Source organism: Trichechus manatus, unplaced genomic scaffold (assembly GCF_000243295.1).
Source record: "Trichechus manatus latirostris isolate Lorelei unplaced genomic scaffold, TriManLat1.0 scaffold00079, whole genome shotgun sequence".
Classification (NCBI taxonomy): Eukaryota; Metazoa; Chordata; class Mammalia; order Sirenia; family Trichechidae; genus Trichechus; species Trichechus manatus.
The window spans coordinates 7762492-7784684 of record NW_004444015.1 but is presented as its reverse complement, the minus strand read 5'-3'; positions in this window follow the sequence as shown (position 1 = coordinate 7784684).

Genomic DNA, 22193 nt, shown 5'->3' with positions numbered 1-22193 from the left:
ATGTATAGTATCATATTATCTGCAAACAGGGACAGTTTAACTTCTTCATTACCAATTTGGATGCCCTTTATTTCTTTTTCTTGCCTTATTGCCCTAGCTAGAACTTCCAGCACAGTGTTAAATAAGAGTGGTGTTAAAGAGCATCCTTGTCTTGTTCCTGTTCCCTGAGTGCCTTTTGTTGGCTGCTGGTGTTGCCTTTTTCCACTTCTTTAGATTTCTTCCTTACCTCTCACCACCTGCCCCTCCTTTCTGTCTTCCTGAAAGGCTGCAAAACACCGCTCAACTGTGAAACTGCTTTCCGGCCGAGCCGCCACGCTAGTGGGACCCCGGGGCTTTTTTGTTTGTTTGCTCTGATTTGTTCTTTTCTCCACTTGGGAGCCCGTTCTAGCCGGGCGGTACCACGCAGCTTGGAAGCTACTCCCTTACTCTGTGCAGATGCACAGGGACATCCCTGGGGGCATTTCTTTTTTTTTTTGTTTCTTTGTTTCATTTTCTTCTCTCTCTTATTCCCTTTTTGTCTTTTTTCATTTCCAGTTTCTTGATTTACTTATTTTTTTCCTTTTACCCTTTTTTTTTTCATTTTTGTTTTTCCCCATTTCTCAGTCTCATCTCTCCACTCCAATAGCAAGCTCCCTGAGCCCTTTTTTGTTTGTGTGTATGTTTTTGGCTCCTGTTCCTCTCTCATCTCTCTCATCTTTCCCATACTCATCTTAGCTCCACACATCACAGTCTACCACCTTCTTCCTGCCTACCTGCACCATGCACTGAACATCACACTCCCAAGCAGCACAAGCTGAAAGCTGAAGTGATCCTTGATTTTCTTCAGAAAGGGCCAGTCTCCTAGTTGTACTAGTTAGAGCCATTAGCTCCAGGACCTCTGGCAGGAAGTCCTTGTAGCAGAACCCTACTTGGAAAGCCAATGTCTACTTCTTTATCCACAGAGGAAGGTGTCCCAGTCTGCTGTGGGTGGGGGCAGGGGGAAAACCTCTGGGGTTGGATGAATAGAGGGATCAAGAGGTAACTTGGAGCAGTCACTCATCACTTGCTCCATGTTCTGCCTCTTAGGTGAGCTTTGTGGGGATTTCAGGAGGGGGAGGAATTCAGGCATCACATACTTGCCCCTTTCTTAGCTCTTTACCCCCATCTTTCTTGCCTCCTCACCTTGCCTCTACATTGCACTGTAAGGAATTGCTTCCTTACTGTTCTTGACCAGGCTCTGCTCTTTTGCTTCCATCTTTGCACATTTGCTTCCCCTGCTTGGAACTCCTTCCTAATCATTCACCCCACCTCCTTCCATTACCTAACTAATGCTGCTCAGTCTTAAAGATTTAGCTCAGGCCACCCATTTTCTTCCCTGATTCTCCCCCAGCCCCATGGCCCAGACTGGGTCAGGTGCTTTCCCATGATGCTCACAGACCACCCAAGTGTTTATTCTCTCAGCGCTTTTACCACACTGTTTAATCACCACCTGTTTATCTGTCTATTTCACCCCTTAGGCTTGAGCTCCTTGAGGGCAGGGACTTTTCTTCTTATCTGCTTCAGGACCTATCCCAGAGCCTAGCTCTGGTGTGTGACCAATCGATGTGATTAGGACCATCTACCATCATCACCCAGGGACACTGAAATGGGCTGTCATAGAGCCAAATAACACTTGAATCCTGACCTCAAGGAGCTCTCAGCTAAGTAGGAAGTAGCTGGTCTTCCAAGAAGCAGGCTTGGCGTTGCGTGTGAGGCCAGGGAGGCATCCCAAAAAGGCCTTCTCAGGGACATGGAGACCTAGCACTGATTGGCCATGGGATCTGCCAGTATGTCTTCCTCCTCTACCGTTATGCTGGTGCCCTGGCCTTCCCGTTGATTTTACCCTTGAAGCTCGTGGGGAGAGGGCACATCTGGCAGGAGGCACATATGGTTGTACAGCCCATGCTTCCCTTGCTGAGCTCTATGACCTGGCATGGGCCTCATTTATTACAAAGGTACTCTCCACTTGGCAAGCCATGCACCTAAGGGACTGTACCCACCCAAGGGAGTGCCTTGTTCTAATTTGCACAGAGGAGTCCTATGGCTAATTGGTGTCCCGATGATTGAGGTCCCAGAATGAGCAGAGCAGTGGATACCTGTGTGCATCAGAGCTGCTTAAACCTGGTGTTGACATACTGGGTCTGTCCCCCAACTTCCAGCCCGAAGGCTATAGGAAGTCTATGGTACTCTAGAGGAGAAGTTTTCATTCCATGCTGATAAGGGCAATGGTATACAAACTGGAGATTAGAACTAGGAAGAGTCCCCACAGTAACATCTGGAGGCTGAAGCATTTCTCTCCTCTGACTTCACATTAGTGCTGAGCATCAAGAATTGGAGTAAAGATATTTTGAGTTCAAGTTCTATTTAATATGTCATTTTAATTATATGAGTCTCAATTTCAGATCCGTAAAATGAAGGTAGTACTTAACTGATTAATTTATTTCTTTATTCACTTATTCAACAAAATTCTACTGAGAACTGATTATGTGTCTGATGCTGGGAATGCAGAAATGAATATGACTTCGTAGATTGTGCTCTCAAGGAGCTTACAGGCCAGTGCTTAGGCTGTTACAAAAATGCTATGATGGAATGCAAGTACAGGGAGTAGAAAGAGGCAACCAGTCTAAATGGGTGGTGGTGGGAAGATAGCTCCTGTAGGGCTTTTTGGAGGAGATGACTCCTGAATTGACTCCAGAAGGATTAGTGGTGTTAGGCAGGTCTAGTTGGGGAAGATAGACCAGGGAGTTGGAGCAGGATATGTAGAATCCCTGAGGGGAGAGGAGAGAGTCTTTGTGAAGCCAGAAGAGGTTCATTATGGTTGGAGTGCAGGAACGACTGTATATCTTTGTTCTTTGGATTGTTAAAGGGCAATCCAGGCTTGGCTTAAGGGACTCCATGAACCTCTGGAAATGGTATGCAACATTTTCCATACATGCATGAGTGTGGGCATGCAAGTACAATTTTCTAGGGAAAGAGTTTTTGTTTTGTTTTGTTTTGTTTTTTTTGACAGTTTTCTTTTGGATTCTTAAAGGGATGTGTGGCCTAAATTGGGGATTCTTGAAAGGGTTATCTTGTTATTGTTGAGTTGTAAGAAACAAAACCAAGCCAGTTGCCGTCAAGTTAATTCCAACTCATAGCAACCCTGTAGGACAGAGTAGAACTGCCCCATAGGGTTTCCAAAGAGCAGCTGGTGGATTCGAACTGCAGACCTTTCGGTTAGCAGCCGAGCTCTTAACCCACTGCCAGAAGTACAATTTGTTTTTGTATGTTAATCTTGTATCCTGCAATTTTGTGGAACTTGTTTATTTGTGCTGATAGTTATTTAGTGGATTCCTTAGAATTTTATGTACAGTAAGTCACCTGGTTATGAATGTCTGACTTACAGACAACTCATACTTGCCCTTTAATGTTATGTAAATTTGCCCTCACTTTGGAACAGAGCTTGGAACCAGTTTGAACCCCTGCTGAGAATTTGCATTTCTAACAAGTTCCCTGCTGAGAATTTGCATTTCCACTCCAGTTATACTGAATCAGAGTCTACAGTTTAACAAGATCCCCAGGTGATTCTTATGTATAACTTTCTGCGAACTTGTTAGAAATGCAGATTCTCAGCAGGGATTTGAACTGGAATGAACCAACCCCTACTTGCAACAAATTCTTCATCACTGTCACCTTCACTTGCTGCACATGGAGCTTTTAAATCTTTGGAAAAGCTTTGAGCCTTTTCTTGCACTAAAGTGAGGCTGAATAAGAACGGTATACACCTGTTCTGACTTACCTATAAATTCGACTTAAAGACACACTTAGGAACGTATCTTGTTCATAACTTGGGGACTGCCTGTACATAGAACCATGTCATCTGTGAACAGAGATAGTTTTTTTTTTTTTTCCAGTCTGGATGCCTTCCATTTCATTTTCTTGCCTAATTTCCCTGTCTAGAACCTCTTAAAGGACAAACTTTCAGTCTTTCTCCATTGAGTATGACGTTAAGAACCAAACCAAATTCTTTGCCATCATGTCGATTCCGACTCGTAGCGGCCCTGTTGGACAAAGTAGAACAGCCCCATAGGGTTTCCAAGGAGTGGCCAGTAGATTTGAACTGCTAACCTGTTGAACTGCTCTATTCCAAGCAGAGGTTAGCAGCTAAGCTCTTTAACCACTGGGCCACCAGGGCTCCGAGTATGATGTTAGCTGTGGGTTTTTCATAAATGCCATTTATCAGTTTAAGAAATTTCCCTTCTATTCCTTTTTTTCTGTTGTTTTTATCATGAAAGGGTATTGGATTCCGGCAAATGCTTTTTCCTCATCTATTAAAATGATCATGTAGTTTTTGTCCTTTATTATGTACCTTACATTAATTGATTTTCAGATATTAAACCAACTTTGCATTCTCATAGATCCCACTTGGTCATGGTATATAGTCCTTTCTATATGTTTTTGGATTTGGTTTGCTAGTATTTTGTTGAGGATTTTGTCTCTATGTTCATAATGAGTATTTTATGTAGGGTTTTTTTTTTTTTTGGTGATGTCTTTGTCTTTGTCTGGTTTTGGTATCAGGGTAATACTGGCCTCATAGAATGGGTCGAGAAGTGCTCCCTACTCTTCTAACTTTTGGAAGAATTTGTAAAGTATTAGTATTAATTTTTCTTTCAACGTTTGGTAGAATTCACCAGTGAAGTCATCTGGGTTGTCTTTGTGGGAATTTTTTAAATTAGTAACTCAGTTTTTTTACTTACTATAGGTCTGTTCAGATTTTCTATTTCTTCTTGAGTCAGTTTCAATAGTTTATGCCTTTTTAGGCATTTGTCCATTTCACTCAGGCTATATAATTTAACGGCATATGATTATTCATACTATCCCCTTGTAATTCTTTTTATTTCTGTAAAGTCAGTAGAGCAGGACTTGGAGGGGTAGGTAAAGTAAAGGATGGTGGTGGCAACTGGTACAGCCACATGACTGCTGACACATCGCTGCTGACACTGCCCAGCATGGATCTTCTGCAGCTAGAGCCAGGAAGGATGGGCTCTGCCAATATTCACTGACTCCTGAATCTACCTGGAATAGCTCTTCTGCCCTAGGTAGCTGGGAAAGATGGAGCTGCCACTTGACTGCCAAGCCCAGTGGAGCACCTCTCCCACAACACAGAGCTATGGGTGAACTGAGGACTGCAGTTCCCCAGCTGCCCACCTGGATCCTCACTACATATAGGGAGTTGGAGGTGGAAGACCAGGTGCTGCTGCCCACCTGCCACTACTTGCTCTGTCTCAGCCTTCTGCAGCAGAGTTGTGGATAATTATGTCTGCCGATGTTCACTGGTTGCAGAGACCACCCCCAATAGGTCTTTCACCTCAGGGAACTTGGGGAGATGGGAACTGCTGTTCGGTGTCCGAGCCCACTGAAATAGTTCTTCTGCAAGGCTGTTCCATAGAGGGTTGGGTAGAGTCAGTAGCTTGAATGCCACAGTCTCCCACTGTAACAGGTCATGCTCATGTGACTCAGTTTCTGCAGATTTTGCTGAATAAATGCTTCTCAAATTATTGAAGGCCCTTTGATCAGTCTCCAGAGACTTTGAATGATTGTCTTTGCTAGTTTTGACTAACTTAACAAAAGTCTTTCCAGAGAGGAGATTTCCCTGAGACATTCTGGAAGTCAGTAAGGGTTTTAAGCAAGGGAGTGGCATGGCCAGATTGTAGATTGGAATGCTCATTCTGGCTGCTGAATATAATACCTCCCAGGGTAGTTTGTGCTGTTAAATAAGATAATGTATGTGAAAAGCCCAGGTATGTGGTTGATTGTTTTGGTTGTTAATGTTGATTGTTTTATTTGTTAGATTGATTATTTCTTATAAATTTATATGCAGCGTTACAGAAATCACTGTCTGTCCCTGGGTCTCAATTTTTCCATCTGTAAAAGGCAGGTGACCTTTGTGTTTTGTTAGTTAGTAGTTCATTGTGATCTTTTGCTCCTCTGTTTCTCTTAGTGACCCCCTAGCCCAGATAACCTGGGTTCCCTTCCACTTCTCTGTGGATTCCTTCTTCCCTTTGCCTGCCCTCAGAGTCCTGTTTTCCACTAGCTTAGCTGCACTAAGAAGTGAATCTGTTCTTTCTTGATTATTATTTGTATGGGAGCTAGAGGTTTTTTGAGGGCAGTTCTGTACCCAGAAGGACCCCTGGTGAGGCAGTGGCTAAGTGCTCAGCTGCTAACCGAAAGGTTGGCGGTTCAAACTCACCAGCTGCTCTGCAGGAGAAAGATGTGGCAGTCTGCTTTGAATAGCAGCAGAACGTTGTCTGAACAACATAGTGCCGGAAGATGAGCCCCTCAGGTTGGAAGACATTCAAAATACAACTAGGGAAGAGCTGCCTTCTCAAAGTGGAGTCAACCTTAAAGATGTGGATGGAGTCAAGCTTTTGGGAACTTCATTTGCTGATGTGGCATGACTCAAAATGAGAAGCAGCAGCTGCAAACATGCATTAATAATCGGAACATGGAATGTACAAAGTATGAATCTGGGAAAATTGGAAATCATCAAAAATGAAATGCATAAAGCTCGATATCCTAGGTGTAAGTGAGCTGAAATGGACCACTATTGGCCATTTTAAATTGAACAGTCGTATGGTCTACTATGCCGAGAATGACAAAATGAAGAGACGTTGCATTCATTACAAAAAGAACACTTCAAGATCTATCCTGAAGTACAGTGCTGTCAGTGATAGAATAATACCCATACGACTACAAGGAAGACCAGTTAATACAACTATTACTCAAACTTATGCACCAACCACTAAGGCCAAAGATGAAGAAATTGAAAAAATTTACCACCTTCTGCACTCTGAAATTGATCAAACATGCAATCAAAATGCATTGGTAATTACTGATGATTGGAATATGAAAGTTGGAAACAAGAAGGATCAATAGTTGGAAAATATGGCCTTGATGATAGAAACGACACTGGAGATCACTTGACAGACTTTTTGCAAGACTGACGACTTCGTCATTGCAAATAACTTTTATCGACAGCATAAATGGTGACTGTGTACGTGGACCTTGCCAGATGGAATACACAGGAACCAAATTGATTACATCTGTGGAAAGAGATGATGGAGAAATTCAGTATCATCAGTCAGAGCAAGGCCAAGGGCCTGCTGCAGAAGAGATTGTCAGTGCTCCTATGCAAGTTCAAGTTGAAGCTGAAGCAAATTAAAACAAATCCACAAGAGCCAAAGTACAACCTTGACTATATCTCACCTGAATTTAGAAGCCATCTCAAGAATAGATTTGACGTATTAAACACTAATGACTGAAGACCAAACAAGTTGTAGGATGACATCAAGGACTTCATACATGAAAAAAACAAAAGGTCATTAAAAAGACTGGAAAGGAAGAGAAGTCCAGAACGGTTGTAGGAAGAAACTCTAAAATTTGTTCTTGAACGTAGAGTAGCTAAAGCAAAAGGAAGAAATGATGAAATAAAAGAGCTGAACAGGAGATTCCAAAGGGCAGCTCGAGAAGACAAAGTAAGTTATTATAATGACATGTGCAAAGACCTGGAGATAGAAAACCAAAAGGGAAGAACACGCTCAGCATTTCTCAAACTGAAAGAACTGAAGAAAAAATTCAAGCCTTGAGTTGCAGTACTGAAGGATTCTACGGGGAAAATATTAAACAACACAGAAAGCATCAAAAGAAGATGGAAGAAATACACAGAGTCACTATATCAAAAAGAATTATTCGACGTTCAGCCATTTCAGGAGGCAGCATATGATCAGGAACCGACAGTGATGAAGGAAGAAGTTCAAGCTGCACTGAAGGCATTGGCGAAAAACAAGGCTCCAGGAATTGACGGAATACCAATTGAGATGTTTCAGCAAATGGATGCAGTGCTGGAAATGCTCACTCGTCTCTGCCAAGAAATTTGAAAGACAGCTACCTGGTCAGCCAACTGGAAGAAATCCATATTTGTGCCCAATCCCAAGAAAGGTAATCCCACCGAATGCAGAAATTATCGAACAATATCATTAATATAACACACAAGTAAAATTTTGCTGAAGATCATTCAAAGGCAGCTGCAGCAGTGTGTCAACAGGGAACTGCCAGCAATTCAAGTCAGACTTAGAAGAGGATGTGGAACCAAGGATATCATTGCTGACGTCAGAGGGATCCTGGCTGAAAGCAGAGAATACCAGAAAGATGTTTACCTGTGTTTTATGGACACTATGCAAAGGCATTCGACTGTGTAGATCATAACAAATTATGGATAACATTGCGAAGAATGGGAATTCCAGAACACTTAATTGTGCTGATGAGGAACCTGTACGTAGATCAAGAGGCAGTCATTCAGATAGAACAAGGAGATTCTGCATGGTTTAAAGTCAGGAAAGGTGTGCGTCAGGGTTGTATTCTTTCATCATACCTATTCAGTCTGTATGCTGAGCAAATAATCTGAGAAGCTGGACTATACGAGGAGGAACGTAGCATCAGGATTGAAGGAGGACTCATTAACAACCTGCGTTATGCAGATGACACAACCTTGCTTGCTGAAAGTGAAGAGGACTTGAAGCACTTCCTGATGAAGATCAAAGACTACAGCCTTCAGTATGGATTACACCTCAACATAAAGAAAACAAGATCCTCACAACTGGACCAATAAACAACATCATGGTAAACGGAGAAAAGATTGAAGTGGTCAAGGATTTAATTTTAGTTGGATCCATAATCAGTGCCCATGGAAGCAGCAGTCAAGAAATTAAATGACGTATTGCATTGGGCAAATCTGCTGCAAAAGACCTCCTTAAAGTGTTGAAAAGCAAAGATGTCACCTTGTAGACTAAGGTGCGCCTGACCTAAGCCATGGTGTTTTCAGTTGCCTCATATGCACGGGAAAGCCGGATGATGAATAAGGAAGACTGAAGAATTGACGCCTTTTAATTGTGCTAGTGAACAATATTGAATATACCATGGAGTGCCAAACAAACAAATCTGTCTTGAAAGAAGTACAACCAGAATGCTCCTTAGAAGCAAGGATGGTGAGACTACGTCTTACATAATTTGGACGTGTTGTCAGGAGGGATCAGTCCCTGGAGAAGGACGTCATGCTTGGTAAAGTAGAGGGTCAGCGGAAAAGAGGAAGACCGTCAACTAGATGGATTGACGCAGTGGCTGCAACAGTGGGCTCAAGGATAACAATGACCATGAGGATGGTGCAGGAATGGGCAGTGTTTCGTTCTGTTGTGCATAGGGTCACTATGAGTCGGAATCGACTCGATAGCACCTAACAACAACAGACCCCATTCTTGGCACTTGGGATGTATCAGGGAACAAAACGAGGATCCCTGCCCTGTGGAATTTACATTCTAGTGGAGGAGGGGTGATAAGTAATGAAGAGTTAAACATAATAAAGCTGAATACATAGTATATGAGAAGGTGATAAGTGCTATGGAAAAAATAGGGTAAGGGGAGTTGGGTCTGCTAGGTGTTAGAGCAGTTTATAATTTAAATGAAAGAAAAGTACTTTGTAAACAGAAAAGCCCTAAACAAATGTTAGAGATTAATGCTGTTAGACAATTTTGAAAACCGCCAAAGTTGTCTGTATTCCACTTGAAGGAACTTCATTCTTCATTACTCAATCAGTATTTGCTAAGTGGTCATCAAATCCTGCCAATTCTGCTCTTTTAATTTATAACTGTTAATCCTTGGTCTCCTTTCCATACCCAAAGCCACTGCCTACCACCTCTTCACTGGTTTATTAAAATAGCTTCTCAAATACTAGGCTTCCTAATATCCAGATCTGACCCTGTCACTCACCTGTTTGGGATTATTCAGTGACTCTGCACTTCCTGTATAATAAAGCTAGACTTTTGAAAGTGGCATGAAAGGGCCTCCCTGCCTCTCCTTTCCTTCTTTCTCTTTTATGTGACCAGATCTGCATGTTTTAGCACAAGCTTTACCTCCTCCAACAAGTCTTCCCTGACCCCCTGGCAGGGTTCCATATTCTTGCATCTGTGCATTTTATATATAAATATTGCTTTCGTTATTGGATGTCCTAATTGTTTGCTTGTGTTTCTGTTTTTGCACCAGGTTTTGAGTTCCTTGAGGCCAAGCCCCAAAAGCAAACCAGTTGCCCACAATTCAGTTCCAACTCGTGGCGACTGCATGTGTGTCAGAGTAGAGCTGCTTTCCACAGGGTTTTCATCGCTGTGACCTTTTGGAAGCAGATCACCACGCCTTTCTTCCAAGGCACCTCTGGGTGGGTTTGAACCACCAACCTTTCAGTTAATAGCCCAGCGCTTAACCATTTGCACCACCCAAGGACTCCTACTTGAGGCCAGCCTTGTACATGTTGTGCCCAACCTTTTTGGTCCTTCAGTCACCACGTCTAACTGAGAATAACTGTCCTTTTTTGTCTTCATCGGCACATCCTGCTCCTCTCTGGAACACATCTTTTTTTTTTTTCCTTCCCTTGCATTCCTTTTCAATTTAATTTATTCATGCCATTTCCCATGCACTGTGGTAGGTTCTGGAATTCAGAAATATGGTTGCTATTCTGTAGGTTTCATGATCTGGTGGGGGTGGGGGATGGCTGCTGGGGACAGAAGTTCTTCAATGGAGTCTGTAGAGCCAGCAGACCCTTGGGAGTGGTCTTAGGAATCCCCCCCCTCCCCCAGGTCTTCAACAGGAGCAGCCCTGCTTGTCTCTGTTTTATTTTTGGGATTCTTCCCAAGAGGAGGAACAAAGGGGTTCCACAGCCAACAAAGCAATTGTTTGGATGCCACTGTTTTAAAGTAAGACATACTGCGTTAAGCACTCTAAAAACAGTCTGCATACAAGAGACGCCCTATCTTCTTGTTTGACAAAAGTCGGTTTCTTTGCTAAGCCTTAACCATTCTGTTTACATTTTCAGGGGGTTTGGAGTTTTGGTTCCTCCTGTTTCCCACCGCCTCCTACTCGCTCCCACCCACCTTGCAGAGCAGATACTTTCCGTATCCTCAGTATGTAATTCAGAGGTCTTCAAATTTTTGGCAAGGCAGACCGTTTTATCTTCTTCAAAGCATTAAACTTTGAAGATAGGGGTTGTACTGAGTTCCCAGTTCTTGGGGCAGAGTTAGTGGCGCTCTCTTCTGTGCCCGCAGAGCACTCTGTCTTGACCTAGGTGAGAGCCCTGACCACAGGGCGATTCCGATGCTGTTGCCCTTTTTGTATTTGCCAGTCCTCCCCTCCCCTCCGAGAATGTGAAGGTCCCGATGGCAGGCAGGGCTCATTCATGTCTGTGTCCTCATTGCCTAGCAGTGAGGTTTAAGGAAGGAAGGGAAGAAGGTGTGTGTGTGCGCGCCCTGTGGGGAGGAGGGGGTGCTGTGGAAAGTCTTGACCACAGAGTGCCCCCCAGTGCCCAGCCCCAGTGCCTAGGAGATCATCGGGATCTGAAGAGCTGCGTGTAAGAGGAATGGAGGAGCAGGCTAGGAGAGCAGGGAGGAGAGCTTGGGCCAAGGCTTTCAGGCTGACTTCTGAGGGAAAGCATTTGTCATCTCCTGGAACCCAGCCCTTTGAAAGGCTTTCCTCTGGGCTGCAGAGGAGTCATAAACCATATTTTTAATTCTAGAAAGTTGTCACTTGGCCCCAAAAGGTGCAATGCTTTATGAAAAGGTAGACTGTGACCTTGGGGGGAGTTAGCGTTTCCATACCCTGCCAGGGAGGCAGGTCGACAGGAGTGATGGTGTCCTCAAGGCGGTCATCCTTTGTCACTTGCTAAGAGCCAGGACTTGTGTTTGAATCTGAAGCCTCATGCTGAGAAGGACAAATCTCCTCAACTTTGAGCAGTTGAGTTGATGCCACAAGAGAAGGAAATGTTTTTTTCTAAATGTGATCGATTGGTATTGATATTTTAGTTACTAACGTGCTGCATTTTTCTGCTTCGGCCACCTTGATGGTAACTTCCAATTCTTCACCCAGGAAAAGCGCGGTTTTACTTTCCCCCTGCCTTGCCCCGAGAAAGTCGAATTTTCACAAACTGGATGTAGGAGTTATGCAAAAATGCATGCCCATCATTAGGAAACTGTCTCCATTAACATATAAACAATGGTTCCTTCCCGCCAATATGTTAATGTATGTTAAACCCATCTGTTGATATGTAAATTATAGTTTGCACACCCTAGTTTTACCTGCCCCACTCATCTCTAGAATCTCAGAGGAAGCTTTCTTAAAAAAAAAAAAAATAGACTTCTAGCTTTTTACATCCTGCAGTTTCCCCAAGCAGCAGAATTCCAACAAGCAGAGGGTTTGTCAGATAACTAAAGAACTGAGGCTTCTGCCAAACTATAAAGTGCTTGCTCAATACAGGAACGTTCAGCCTAGTTTTCTTAACATATTTTGCAATTGAGTTTTATTAACTATGTTTATCCTGTGAACATCCAGAGGTACAAGAAAAACCACAAAGAATACGGTTTTAGAAATCTAAATAAGAATAAGTCTGTCTAATAGTTAGCGTACAGCATGTGCATTAGGACCAAAAGATGTACCTCCATGGTCTTCGTTCATTCTTACTCTGTATATCGTCACAGTTGTGCAAGGGACTGGCTCAGACTCATCTGCATCTAAGCATGTGGCCATTTGTCCAGGTGGCCACCGAATCCACTTGCTACTCTAGCTGTGGGGTAGGAGTAACTTTATTTCAGACACGCTGTCAGTTTAGCAGAAATTGACTTGTCCGGACAAGACTGTTTGCTTTTACTGGCCCCAAATTAAACTACTCTCCGTCTGCCTCTTCAGCTTGTCTTAAATGTTTGATTAAACGCTGGGAGAATTGTCAATATCGCTCAGCTTCGAAGTCTTTAGGCGTCCTAATCCTTTACATTCCTTCCTCATTGTCAGCTGCCCAGCTGAGGCCATTTCCTTGCAGATTTCTCTCTGGCAGTGGCGGGGCGTTGTCAGATGCCAGGAGGGTTAGAGCATCGGCTTTGGCGCTGCGCGGTCTGGTGAGCCTCCTCTGTGCGAGGGCTGTGGAGCTCTTACAGCGATGTTCAACTCGCTAATGACTACATACAAAAGAATAAGCATCGGTTAATAAATTGAGGCCGGTGGGATTCTGTGTATGTAGCTGCTTAAGAACAACCCTGGTTTACCCCAGTGTACTTTCCTGAAATATACAGGCAATGGGGAAAGTTCTATCATCTTTAGTAGTGATCCCAGTTGTTGAAATTGGAGAAATTAATGTATTCTCTTGAGCCCAAACACCTGTTCATCCTGTATCCCCTACCACGAATAATCAGTTCTTCTCATGATTATGATAGGCCTGTTGAGAAAATTGCCCATCTTCTTATTATAATTTTTATGCATACTCAGAATGAATATTTAAACTGTGATTTGTCAAGAGCTATGTCCAGTTGTTGTTAGGTTTGCACAATGGTATGTGAGCAGGGCATGTGCAAAGGTGGGTTTTAATATATAAAAAAAATGCTTGGAATTTTTCAGTCTCATCCTAATAAAATACCAAGAGCCACATCCACCCCCTTCTTTTTTTTCTAACACCCCTGGCCACAAACATATTCTGGAAAAGAAGATAATTATCATAAGGCATCTGTATGATTACAGATTACTCGATTGTAAATTCTTTTTTGGCAAAATGACTTGATTGATTTTGGACTTTGAACCTCTTTGTGATACGCTGCTTAGAAGTGACCATTTCAGCGAAGGCAAAAGGGGACTTCGGCATACTCAGAAAGAGTGCTGCATAAATAAGAGAATCACACTGAGTTGCCAGAGATTATTTTAATGGCTCAAACCCCTTCCTGTTACAATAATTACAGGAACATCTTTAAGCTCTTCTCTGAAGAACTTGTGAATTGAAATAGAAAATGTTTTAATGAATTTAAATTATTTAAAAATTTGTATTAGAATTTTCAAGATGAATGATTTTTGAATTTCCTTCTCGTTTATTAAGCATAAGCAGTCGTTAATGCATTTTCCTTCTATAATATGCATACTATTTACACAATTACGTATATCATTGTATTGCCTGGAAATGTACCACTTTAGATGACTGTCATTTGAGGAAAATATGCAGAAATCAGTTTTCTAAAAAGCTACATTTCAGAATAACAATGTTTCTTCCTTTGTGAACTGCCAAAAAAAAAAAAAAAAAAGGTCTGCTTGCAGTTTTTGCTTGTAAATTTAGTTAAGTGGTGACAAATATCAGACTGTTTTATACATCAGAGGACAGTGAGGCATCAGTTTCCTAATTCTGAAAGCCCCGTTCGTTGTCGCAATGGAAATGAAGACTTCTCTCAAGCACCTGCCTGAAACAGAAGTCCTTCCGACAGGCTGTGCTAACTTCTCATTAAATCATCGCGCAGAGGACTAACCAGCACATGCTGCTGACGTGAACCCAGATGTAATCTCTTTAACCTTGTCCAGTAAGGCGAGCACAAGTCGTGACCCGGGAATTCAAAGTAAATTAGGTTTTACATGAAAGTCTATAATCTAAATTCAATTTGATTAAAATGATACCTGATTTGTGTTTGTAATGAAATACTGCACTGCAGCTATTAGCATCGTGGTTTTTTTTTTTTTGGTTGTAATTTATATACCTAAATCTGTTTTTTCACACCCATATCTGTCTTATTTTTATGTCATGTCTATCTTATTTTTATTTTAAAATGGCCAGTTCTCCATCATTACCCTGTTTCCACCTTCTTGAAACGAAGATTTTCTAGGAGGAAGATGTATGCAAAGTAACGATTTGTTTATCAGAAGAATCCAGAGATGGCAGACATATCTGATTTCAGGAATTATTGAGCAAAGGGTCACTTTATGAGTCCAAATGTAGTTGTTCTCTATGCTGGAAATATTCTCTCTGTATTTAATATCAGAGTACTAGAATTTCTTTATTACACGTAAGCTTCGTCCTGCAACGGTTGTATTAAATTAATCGTTCTTAGTCAACACAAGTTCTCATGGAAATTCAGTCAGTGATAATAAAAGAAACCATCAGTTGTTACCAGAATTCCTGTCATGCTTTTACATTTTTTGATTTCTTTTCCAAACTTTCTGTTATTAAGTCTGTAATTCTGCTTGCCGAGGGATAACCTACAGAGGGTTTAAAACATCTTAGCTTCAGCGATTGGTTTTGAGTTAGGAGCTGGGTTGCAGGGAATTTTACAAATCATTTCTTAAAGCTATGGTTTGTGTTCATCTTTCACATCTCCACTCCCTCTCCATAGCCCGCAGGGGGTTTGAATGCGCTAATGACAAGGTGACCTCTCCCCGGCACTCTCCCCCTAGTAGCTGTCACCCAGAGATTTGCTGCTTGGCCTGGATGTGGTCCTGAGAAGTAGAGTGCAGATGTGGGCCGAGCTGGCTGGGATCAGGGAACTGTGGGACGAATGCCCGAGGGAGAAGACTGGAAGAGGCTGGAGGCCTTTACAGTTTTGGGAGGCAGTGCACTTTTGGGTGAGGGAGTGCTACTAGCTACAAATTGCTCCCGGAATTGATGTTTACAAAAGTCAATTCTGTCATTCACACTGAGAGCACAAATTTGCTCTTTGCTGTCCTGTGATGCCTAATTTAAGGAGCCTTGGGGGCGCAATGGTTAAGCAGTTCAGCTGCTAACCGAAAGGTTGGCAGTTCGAACACATCCAGCGGCTCTTCAGGAGAAACACCTGGCAATCTACTTCTGTAAAGATTTCAGCCAAGAAAACCCTATGGGGCAGTTCTGCTCTGTCACATGGGGTCACTATGAGTTGAAATCCACTCGACGGCACCCAACAACAACAAACAATGCCTAACCTAAAACTTACTCCTTGTGCAGTGCTTGAAGCATAATGGTGACGTAGAATGTGTGCCGGATTGGGAGTCTGGAGACGGGAATTCTAATCCTTTTAGCCACCATATGATAGCTAGCTATGTGGCTCTGGGCTAGTCGCTTTCCCAAGGTGGGCATTTACTGCTACTCCACAGATGTCTTGGTTCATCTTTTTAAAAATTTACCCATTGAAATTTTAAGAAAATTATTGAGGTAGAATGTACATTCAGTGAGGGCCCAGATCCTAAGTGTACTGATGGGTCAATTTTGAAATACATAGATACTCATGCAACCATCACCCAGATCAGGATATAGGGCTTGCCTGCCCACCAGCAAACTCCCTCCTACTCCCTACTGGCCACTGTTTGGACCTCTATCACTGAAATTTGAGCCAGGCATTCATATGTAAAAGCCTTGATCTCATTTAGCTGAATCTGTTTAGTACCATCCACTTAAAAAACAAACCAACCAACTTGTTGCCTGCAAGTGGATTCTAACTCACAGCAGCCCTGTAGGATGGGGTAGAACTGCCCCATAGAGTTTCTAAGGAGCAGCTGGTAGATTTGAACTGCCAACCTTTTGGTTAGCAGCCATAGCACTTAACCACTACACCACCAGCGTTTCCCCTTAAAACCCCCTCACAAACCAAACTCGTTGCCGTCCAGTCAATTCTGACTCATAGCAACCATATAGGACAGAGTAGAACTGCCTCGTAGGGTTTCCAAGGCTGTAAATCTTTACAGAAGCAGACTGCCACATCGTTCTCCCGTGGAGCAGCTGGTGGGTTCAAACCGCCAACCTTTTCAGTTAGCAGCGAGCGCTTAACCATTGTGCCACCAGGGCTCCTTACCATCCACTTAGTAAGGTTTAATAAAACGTTTTGGAATTTGCCCTGACTTTTCTGCAGTCTTCTTTCTTAAGCAAATCGAGTTCCTAAGTAACATTTTTCTCCCTGAGTTTACCATGGTCATAGTTCTTTATCGCGAGAAGTGAGCAGGCTGTTTGAGGGTAGGCCTCGGTTTAGGCGAGCTTTCTTGGGTGCTAGTGTCCCAGGACTGCTCAGTGCCAGGCATTAGACTCTTAGGCTGACTGTGAAGTGAGAGCCCAGAGGGCCATCCTGAAGCACCCATGAGGCTAACAATACCATCATCGGGGCCAAGATTCCCCAGTCTTACTCCCACCATCCTAGGTTTCAATCTGGGATCTGGAAAAAAGCAAAAGGAACTGTTTTCACTGGTGATGCTGGGCATAGCGTTAAAACTGTTTAGCAATGGAATAGCAACAAGTAATATTGATGTAAGGGGCCCTGGTGGCACAGTGGTTAAACACTCCACTGCTAACTGAAAGGTCTGTGGTTTGAACCCACCAGCCGAGCCGCTTCACAAGAGAAAGATGTGGCGATCTGCTCCAGTAAACGTTACAGCCTTGGAAACGCTATGGGGCTGTTGTACTCTGTCCTACAGGGTCTCTCTAAGTTGGAATGGACTCAACAGCACACAATAACAATACTGAGGTAATGCTTTATGGTTTTCTAAAGCACTTTCTTCTACGTTGTTGTTGTCTTCTTGGATCTTCACAGCCATGCTAGAAAGCTTGCGTTATTCCCGTTTTACAGAGGAGGACACTAACGCTCAGAGAGTGAAATGACTCGCTCAGGGTCACACAGCTAGGAAGTGGAGGTACTTGAATTTGACTTTAGGTTGGTCTGACCTCAGAGCCTCTTAACACAGTAGAAAAACCTCCAGAATCTTGGTTGTGTGATTCAAAATGCCCTACTTTATCCCCTTATACTTTTTCAGCAGGAAAATGACTTAGAGGAGTTCCTGTTTCTCTACTTTCCCCTTTCTACCTCAGGTGGCATTGTAGTTTCATCGGTTGTGGGGCCTGGGAAATGACTGTGGCAGAAGGTGGGCAAATTATTCCATGGGAGCATTGCCCCAGAGCTGCTGCGGAAAGAACTCATTAGTGTCAACTGGAAAAGGTGTCCACGTGAAGCAGTTGAGTCTGGCCTCATACTCACAGGACTAACCGGATTTGTGGGCTAGTCCCCAGGCTAGAGTAGGGGACCCTATCCAGCACAGGAGGCCACCCACCAGGATGGCTTTCTGCTCTGGACATTCTCCCCTTCTGTGAGTGGGGAGAGGAAATTCTCCAATACAGTAGCCACTAGCCACGTGTGGCCATTTCAATTTAAATTGTAATTCAAATTAAATAAAATAAAAAATTCAGCTTCTCAGTCACAGTAGCCACATTCTAAGTGCCCAGTAGCCACATGGTTACTATTATTGATCAGCAGAGATATGGAACATTTCCATCATTCCAGAAAGTTCCATTGGACAGCATCAGTCTAGAGCAGTGACAGCCCCCATTCTACGTGCTGGGGTTTCTGACTCAGCAGAGTTAGGAGAGGTGTACCCCAGACTCCCTGCAAACTTCTGTGGGTCCTCACCCTTTACTCCCCACCCCATCCCAATCCTTATGTCCAGTACTTTGCAGCCGGGTAGCCAGTGCCTCAGAGAAGAACCATTTCTTTTTCCCTACACAGCTCTGGGTCTTTTCCTTAAAGGTGGAGGCAGATCCTGTCTTTCCGAGGGAGCAGTATGTAGTCTGATCTCTTTGTTGGTAAGATGGAAGGGAGTCTAGTCTTGGGGGTCTTGAAATTGGGACGGGGACATAAGGATTCCCACGTGGATTATATTTCTCTTTAGCCTGCCTTCCCCAGTTTTATTGAACAAGGTAATCTCTTAGCAAATTATATACCTAACCAATATGAGATTACCACCTCCCCGCCCCTCCCCCCGAATGAAGTCTCACATATTTGCAGCTCTGGGGGGAAGAAAATCATGGGGACAGGGAAGCACCTTTTGAATCATCTTAGACTTTAGGATGCTGCCTGTATTTGTTTGCAATGCCACTATGGGTTTTTATACTAAGAATGGCTTATTAATACCAGGAATTAAACCCTCTTATTAACAGCACGACATCTTAAAACAATCACTAGTCATCGTTAATGTAAAGAAGAGCTCATTATTTTTCATATCTTAAAGATTCGACCTGTCACCATGATTAATAAAGGATAGTTGTTATCTGCTTTGGTCACAAAAATTCATGTACAAAAGAAACACTTTGGCAAATTAAAAGTAAAATGGTAGCATGAACACTTGTATCTGCAGTGCTAATTAAAAGACTTAACTTATTAGGCCTTCAGAGGGGAGGAAAAAAGAAACAAACAAGTATAATTTGCCAGATTAATTTTATGGTCTGTTCTATTTAATCAAACTATACCTTTTAGTGAAAATGACAAATCTGAGGTGTCAGAATGTGGTAGATAAGGAAGATAAAGGTCATATATTTTAATGTCACAGAAGGTCTTATTAAAGGAACCTTAATTACATTAGGTACCCATGAAACATTAATTAAATACTGTCTGAAATAATTAGGTCCAAGTTACTGATGGTTTAATTAAACTCAATTTCTTATTTTATAAGAAAACTAAAGGTCCAGTGTCTCTGTTGGCAGCATAATTGATAGTATGTCAAAAAGGTAAAATAGTAACCTTGACCAACCACGGAGAGGGTGATATGGCTCACAGGGCCTTGGGTGCATTGACTCCGTTCTCCATGGAGGCTGGCCGCCATGGATACCTTCTCATGTGTGGGCCTTTGCAAACTCTCAGCTTCTGGGTAACAAAATGTGGGTGCCCTAGAGTAGGGGAGGTGGCTGCAGTACAGAGCACCTCCATCACATAGGACTTGAAAAGTTTATGCCACATGTGCAGACAGGTGAGCTGCCTTATGCATGCAATTTTTCCTTTTTATAAATGCACCTGGCCTCTTGTCACCTCTGCAGATTTTATAGACCTGCTGGCACAGTCATTAAAGTGCTCAGCTTCTAATCAAAAGGTTGCTAGTTTGAACCTACCAGCTGCTCTGCAGGAGAAAGATGTGGCAGTCTGCTTCCTTAAAGATTACAGCCTTGGAAACCCTATAGGGCAGTTCTACTCTATCCTACAGGGTTGCTATGAGTCAGAATCGAATCATTGGCAGTGAGTTTGGCACATTATATCTCAGAAATGCTAGACGCCCTTTCTGACCACCCACAGTCTGAACCAGAGGGTATCATGACATGGAAAAAAACTGCACTCAAGTCCATTCCCATATTTATTTAGTATCTCTCTAACACATTTTCTTCCTTAGTTATGTAGCTTTGCAGTTAAGAGGGTGGGCTTTGGAATCAGACTGCAGGGTTTGAATCTCAGCTTTGCCACAGCTGTGTGACCTTGGGCAAATTACTTCTTTGAGTTTCTTTCTGTAATAATAGCTATTTAACAAGGTTGTCATGAGGAGAATGCTTTAATGTACATAAAGCAATTAGCACGAGTAGAAAGTATATGGTGTTCCCTACAAAACAACATAGAACATTCTGTGGTCTACAGGGTCGTGGGAAATGGAGTCACAAGTTGAATAAGTTGGAAGTAGCTGAATCCAAGTGGAATGCCAGTTTAAAAGAACTTTAGAACGTGCCAGAAGGGAAAAAAAATTTTACAAAAGCAAAATTGTGGCTGGAGATTTTATGGGCTGATGGTTTTAAACGAGCCTTCAGTCTGGTGTTTTTTGTTTTGTTTTGTTTTTTGAGTGTCAGTCTGACCAATCCAGCTCTTCCTTCTCTAGTGAGGATAAACTGAAGGTGGTACTTTGGGTGAGAAAGAACAGTTCTAGTCAAACTCACTACACTCTAGAACAGCTCTTCTTTCTCTTTAAATGGAGCAAAAATAATCGGAATAATAGTCTCATAGTTTTTAAAGTACTTTAACATACATTATCTTTTTTACTTCTCTCAGCTGCCCTGTGATACAGGTACTAATATTACTTTTACTTTACAGATGAGGAAACTGAAGCATAGAGAGGTTAAGACACATGTGCAAGCTAGCACTTAGCCTTACGGGTTTTTTTTTGACTCTAAACGTTGTGCTTTCTGCCCTTGACACCACCCTCCCTGAGTTCAGCACTGTGTTGTTGTGGTTTAGAGCAGGGTGCTCAAACCAAGACCCATGAGCTAAATCCCACGAGTCCCTGCCAGCTAAAAATGCTTTTTACAGTTTTACAAGGTTGAAGCCGCAGCAACAGCAGTGACAGAGACGGAATGTGGCCTGCAAAGCCTAGGTAGTATCTGGCCCTTTATAGAAAAGCTTTGCTGACTCCTCTTTGGAGCAGCGTTTCTCAAACTTTAACCTGCATATGAGTCTTCTGGGCATTTGTTAAAATGCAGATTCGGGGAGGCGGAGCCAAGATGGAGGAGTAGTCAGATGCTTCCGGTGGACCCTCCTACAACAAAGACCAGAAAAAACAAGTGATTCGATTATATATGGCAATCTGGAAGCCCTGCACATCAAAGGCAGAGTTGAGGAACCTAATGGAGTGTCAGGGGGAGGGAGAGACGGTTCGGAAGCAGAGAGGAGTTGCCAGACCTGACCTGGCAATAGCCTGAGCCCTTCAGGCCTGATCAGCTCGTGGGTGAGTGGTGAGGCAGGCAAACAGCCATGCTTGGGAGGCGTATTCCACGCTGGGGGGAAACCTAGCGCCAGGGAGTCTGCACTGCAACCCAGAACCGGTGAGATGCAGCCCTTGATCCAGCGAAAGATAAGTAATTGCGTACGGCCTACCACGGGGATCAAAAACACCTCCCTTAGGGAAAAACCTCTCTTCCATTTACCTCCCTGCTCCCTGCTGTGCATTGGGTCCCGGACCAGCTTCAGCAATTGCCGAGTTCCCTGGGCGGTAAGTAGGATCCGTCATATGCCCAGAGCCATTCTCCTTGCCTTGGAGAGTGAACAGATTAACAAAGGAAAAATAAACTGCTGGCTCCCCTAAGCGAGGAACCCAGGGTAGGCACAGCTCCTTTACCTAGGCACAGGAATAAGGGATCCACGGACTCTGAGTGCCTTTCCCCCTGCGTAGACTTGTGTGGGCCCATCTCAACAGTGTAGGCCCTCATTACTGCAGTACTACAGGGTGTATACTGGAACTCTAACTTCAACTGTTTCAGCTATGAAGTGGCAGCTTCTTGACATTTGATGCTGCTCTGCCCATTAAGCAGGGTCTTCACCTACCCACATCAGTGGCCTGAGGACTGGTGGCTCCACCCACGCAACCTAGTCACCTGCGATAGGGACCCATGAATAAGAGGTGCCCCCCAGTCCTTACAGCCAATAGCATTAGGTGCTCATAGTCCGGCTGCAAAACCCACCCACCTACCCGCTCTAGGGAACAGAGGCACGCCTTCCTTCTGGACACTCGGGGGCGGCCGTCAGCCCCCTGCCTTGCTCAGAGTGTGTCCCCCTGCTGCAGCCAGATGCCTGTGCCTACACCAATCACCCATGCCTGTC